Here is a 5,954-nt window from a genome sequence, read left to right as displayed (position 1 = left end):
ATAGGTTTCTGTAAATTAACCCTGATTTTTCAATATTTTTAAGCGAAATTAAGTTGCTTTATTGGTTAACGTAATTTTGATAACTGAACATGAAAATTACGAATAAAACAATAACTTATTTGAAATCGTTACAGGACAATAAAACGCTGTCAGATTCATGTTTCGCAAAATTAACTCTTTTGGGCATGAAGTTATATATAACCCTAAATAAAGAGACAAAATTGATTAACACGCTTTTAAAGCAGACACACCTAAGACACTAATTTATTCATGAAAAAGCTACCCACATCAACACCGACTGATGTATTTTATAATTAGTTTTTTAATCCTTCGATCAATAGCTGGAGTGAAAGATCAAACAAAAATATTAATAGAATTTAATTACCGTGCTTTGTAAACTGCTTGTGCCCATCAATACAAAGTCTTTTCCTGTCAAATACTTAACTTTATAAAGAAAACTTGGAGTAATTTGTGCTATCGGAGCTCGGTACAAAATGTTGCTGTTCCGACTCCTTTATTGAAGTTCTTAGAAAACGTTAATAAGCCCCGTCAGAATGTTTTTACAGTCAATTTTTAAATCGTTACTTGCCGGAAAAGTTACTACAAACTAATGATTTTTATAAAAAAAATCTTGTATTCTTAAGACGAGGGATTTCTTCCTTTGATTGGTAGGTTTAAAGGTATTTTAGTCAGTAGGTAAGTCTAGCCCATCAGTATGGCATTACAATCTTGTTTGTGCATTTGGTGTTTAAAGTCAACAAAACATTACAAAGGCATTAATTAAACTTTTACTCAATCAGTTAACTTAACTTCTAACACAAATAAATACATCTTGAACAAGTAAAACAAAAAAACTATTTATGCTTAAGTAAAAGTAATAAATCAAGTAAGGTTACGAACTAGATGCGGCTCAATAGTTATGATTTACACCGACTTACTTTATTTTTCCTGGCTTACTCAGGGCTCCAACAGGGTAAAGTTTTATTAAAGAAAACGAAGTCTAGCTTTGACTGAGTTCTCAACTCAACTGTGGAGAAATAGAAAAAGGCTGCCGTATAATAAAGCCAAGATTCGATGAAATAAAACGTCAGAAGTTTTTCCTATATTTACAGAAAATGTTATAAGCATAGGCATATGTGTCTTAACGGATCAAGATAAAACCTGAATAGTATGAATACTAAAACATGTCTGAGCTCGCATAAAAAGATATAAAAGTCCTTATTTTAGATTTTTATTGCTTTCTTCAACAGCCATATAAGTATCTATAGTAGTATCTATAGTAGTAGTACAAAAATAAGTACCTAAACAATGTTTATACATGGACCAGTCAAGTGATAAAATATGTCAACTTAAGTAAATACGAAAGCACCGATGAGATAGCATATGCATTTCTGACGTTGGACATAAAATAAAAGGTTATATAAATTATGTGAACTTCATACAGGTATACCTATGGCCATTTTCTATCTTAGAAACAAGGCCACAATACTCAACATTGTCTTCTGCACTTTTCAACTGTAGCGTTTTGACAGGCGGATATATCATCATGACTTTATTCCCTAAAGATTTAAAGGCCAGTATATCTTTATATCCTTACTTAGGGATGCAGAGTATTCTTATTCAAAGCGAGTCGTAGGTAGACTGTAAAATGTTTACCTACGTTTCTTTTACAATAAACATTATTTGAAACATTTGGATTTTACGCAGATTTATTCAAAATAATGGTTCCTAACGGCTTTTCTTTATACTGAAGTTGATGCTACTGAAATTACAATAAGTTAAATTAATAGCAAAATAACCAAGCAATTGCTCAACTCACACAAATATTATCTAAAGAAACATATACAAGAAATCAATACCCACACGTGTACTGCAAACAAGCACACTTGAATAGCAATCAAGATTAAAAACATAGAAGTAAAGTTGAAAGATTTCCCGCTGAGCAGAAGCTATGGTAATGAAGGCGCATCCAGCTTCCAAAGCGAATATTCGATATTCTAATGCGAGGTAATAAAAGTCCTGTATTAGCATCGGAAACTCGACCTGGGGATTCGTTGGAGTTCTCACACTTTACCCCAGTGGTTTAACGCTGTTGTTCGTACGTTAGGAGTATTTAGTTTCGAGGCAAATTGTGTTATTCTGAAGCGGTTCTGTGTAATAGTGACCTCGATAGCTTCTTGACTTACTATTACACGCTAACAACAATCGAATTGTGTTGCGACTTAGCCTTTTCCCAATTTATGAGGACAGCTTACAGTCGAACCCGATACAGCTAAGTACCATTGTACCATACAAAAACATCCCTTCCGAAATAAAAAGATAAAGAAACTCGTTATGACATAGATGGTTACCCATCCACATGACCGCGTCAAGCGTTGCTTATGATTAGTCGACCCATGCGGCTTGTGTTTGAAATTGAAATATTATACATTGTAAAGCTTAACTTTTGTACAATGGAGCATATTCTTTTGTCACACTCCTTTTTGAATAAGAATGAGAGATTCGCAGACAACACCTGTGTCGTGCCAGACAATGCTAAGTTGTTTGACCTTGAGTCTTCCAAAATTTTTATACGTATGTATTTTTACTGACAACAGTCAAATATTTTGTTAGGCCAACTTATCTCAGTTTTCAGAAATGTTAAAAAAATTACAGATTAAAATGTTATGTTATGTAAAAATTGTAATAACCGTTAAACCTACATGAATATAAGTCTGTGTTACGTAAGTAATACCAAAAACATACAGAAATTATATTATAAGCCTTAGGGAGTCATCTTAACATGCATTGGACGGTCTGACCAATGTCGGTTGTCCCGCGGGGTGCGTGTCGAATATTACATGTTTTTAGACTTCCCTAACAGAATGGCACTGAAGAACCCTACAGGGATTGGCTTGTTGGCTCCTGTATGTTAATATGATGATTATAACATATATCTTATTTATTATTTTATGTGCGGTAAGATTTCATTCTGGGACTTTTCTCCAAATTAAGCAGTTTAAAAAAGTATTTTTTTAAAGTGAACGATATACTGATAACAACCTGTCCGTTTTAATTTGTTGTTGGAAATTATAGTTGAACTTCAAGGAAAGGCTTTTACTGTGAAAAATTGGAGTTCAACTTCAAGGAACTGATTTTAAAACGAGTTTATATCAATTCATATTGGATCTTAAAAACGGTTTTGAATAATTCTGTCTAAATAAACCCAACTGAGCCAAACACAACGCTTCGATGTTTACCCACCTCACCTTCTGCTTCCTATTATAATTGACTCACGCCTTTTTAAAGACTTTCCAAAAAGCTCGTTACATGAGGGACGTTTCCTGAATAACGTGTCACGGAACTTGTCCAGTCTCTGTTAATAAATGGGCCAATGTCCACAGAGGTGAACGACAGGAGAGAGTGCGTATTGATGAAGTCACGTCAGTGTCACGTCAAATGCCAGCACCATGGCATGTCTAGATTGTGTGCAACGTGCCTAAAAATGCACAGAGAAAAGAATTATGTTCCAGATTGATAGGATTTGTAATTAGATTATTTTGTGGAGATTGGTTTTGTATTGTATTTCCTATGGAACAGAAGGAATGTTTGACCTACGTTTTTTTTTCCAATAAGTAAAACCTGATAAATATTCACAATTTGAAAAATTACTGAGTTGTTTTGTAAAAAGTAATCAATACTAGATAGCCTTCCCAGAGCAACGGTATTTCTATACTTTTAGTTCTAAGCAATACCATTTTGTCAACATCAACTATGTGCTTATTTTTGGTCGCTCCCTTTATGAGAAAAAAACTATTTTTAACTTTTGTTCGGCAGAGGTACCTACTTCGTGTGGAATTTAATATTGCTACAGTATGTTGCAGGTTTGTTTGGTGCCGAGGGAAAGGTAGCTCTACGTAGATATCAATGTAGACATGAAGCTCGAGGTTAACGGAACGTTTAGCTTTCATACAAATGTAGGAATTGCATTTCACATTCTTTTAGAATATTTTTTTTGTCATCATGATAATCTCTCGAGTCTTTTCCCAAATATTTTGGGATAGGTTTCCAGTCTAACTGAATGCAACTATGTACCAGTTTTTTACAAAGTGCGACTGCATATCTGACCTCCTCAACCCAGTTACCTATTCGGGTAACCCAATACCCCATGATAAGGTAGGTTGTCAGACTTCACTGGATTTCTTTATAAAGGTATCCTATTTTCTTTAATCAACCAGTACCCGAGAGACGGTTTTTAGCAGCGTGCAGAATCCCCCGAGACTCTAGCTAAGCAACCCGTTTTAAGCAAAAGTGAATTTGTTTGCCACCAACTAAATTAAAATAGATTATGCAGCGCAACTACAAAATGTTGGCTTAAAACTAGAGATAATTTATATGAACACTTTAAAGTTAGTACAAGGTGTAAATAAATACACAACAATATTTTAAATTCATTATTTATTCATATAAAGAATTTGGCTCATAATTCTCAACTTTAGATTGCGAGAACCTTGATAAGCTTCGTCATAAATTAAAACTAGAATAATGTTACTTTAAATCCTATCTGAATTTTAGTTGAAAATATTACTTGTTGGTTATAGCCCATTAAGGTCTGAATATCTATGTAATCAGGGTCTTAGGGTACATTAAAATTTGATATAGGTTAACTATAGGCTCATAAAATACAAACGTTTAAAATAAAATTATATGGATGGTCGTTAAAATATTCAATTCATGTTGTTTATTTATTGCAAATACTCATAAACAAGGTTATAATATAACCAGAATATAAATGTGGATAATTAAATAAGACAGTTACAGATTTACCATAAATTTTGAATTGAGGGTATGTCAACAACTTTTAATTTTAATTCATTTGTTTATATTTATATGTAATTGATTTTTTTGCAGTTTTTACAGCATGCCAATTGTTGACGACATTACGGTACGTAGGTACCAGTGTAATAACTCTCTTACTACCGTTTAAAATCTTCACCTGAATCATGATTATATTCATGAAAACTAGGTTTGAATTTACTTATATGTGGTACATACTTATCGCTATTGAAAAGAAACATGTACCTACGTGTTAATAATTAATAATAAAAAATACTGAATCTTTTCCTTTGACATGAATTGTACCATTTCTGCACTTTGTTGCAGCAATGTATAAAATATACAAGAACATGTTTCCTTTTAATCTCGGATAAGGATAAAAGACTTCGTAATACGTTGTTTACATGGATGATATTTATTAAGCATTATGTCTGTTTGCCTCATTTTCATGTCTTTTATCTGAATAATAAATATTTAAATCGAGATATAAAGGTGGAAATATTTTTTTACTTGTTGACACAGGAAAATTGCGTTTGTATGTTTTTAAATTATGTAGACGGAAATTTTTTTTTGGCCGATGAAAAACCATATTATGCACAAGATCAGGATAATCTTAAAATGCTATAATTCATGCCCAGATCCCAAAAAAGATGTATATATGTACTTAAGCCAGTAATTCTTATCATCCTATTAAATGACTTAAGTGACTGTCTGGCTGTCCGGCTTTAACGCCAGAACTATTGAAGTGATTGAAAGATACAAGGATAGTTACAGCTCAAATCCTTATTTGTGTGTGACTTAAAGATAACTATCCATCGCAATAAGCCACGTTTTTATAAAAAGTTCATAAATCCTTTGAGCCACACAAACATTGTATTGGTTACAACTGAAAAACGGGATAAACGAAAATATATTGTTGTTTAAATTTCACTGCAAAGCAGGCAATCCGAATATTTTTCACAGATTTATATTGACCGCAAATATATTATTGTATTTTGGTTAAATATTTATTACAATAATTCTCACGCAATTTATTAATATTTGTAATGAAAACAGAAATAAGTTACGATGGTTTTAAATATCAGTCACCTTTTTATAACGTATTCCTGGGGCCATTGTCCGATTTCGAGTATATTTGG

Source organism: Helicoverpa armigera, chromosome 17 (assembly GCF_030705265.1).
Source record: "Helicoverpa armigera isolate CAAS_96S chromosome 17, ASM3070526v1, whole genome shotgun sequence".
NCBI classification, from domain to species: Eukaryota; Metazoa; Arthropoda; class Insecta; order Lepidoptera; family Noctuidae; genus Helicoverpa; species Helicoverpa armigera.
This window is presented reverse-complemented; position numbering follows the sequence as displayed.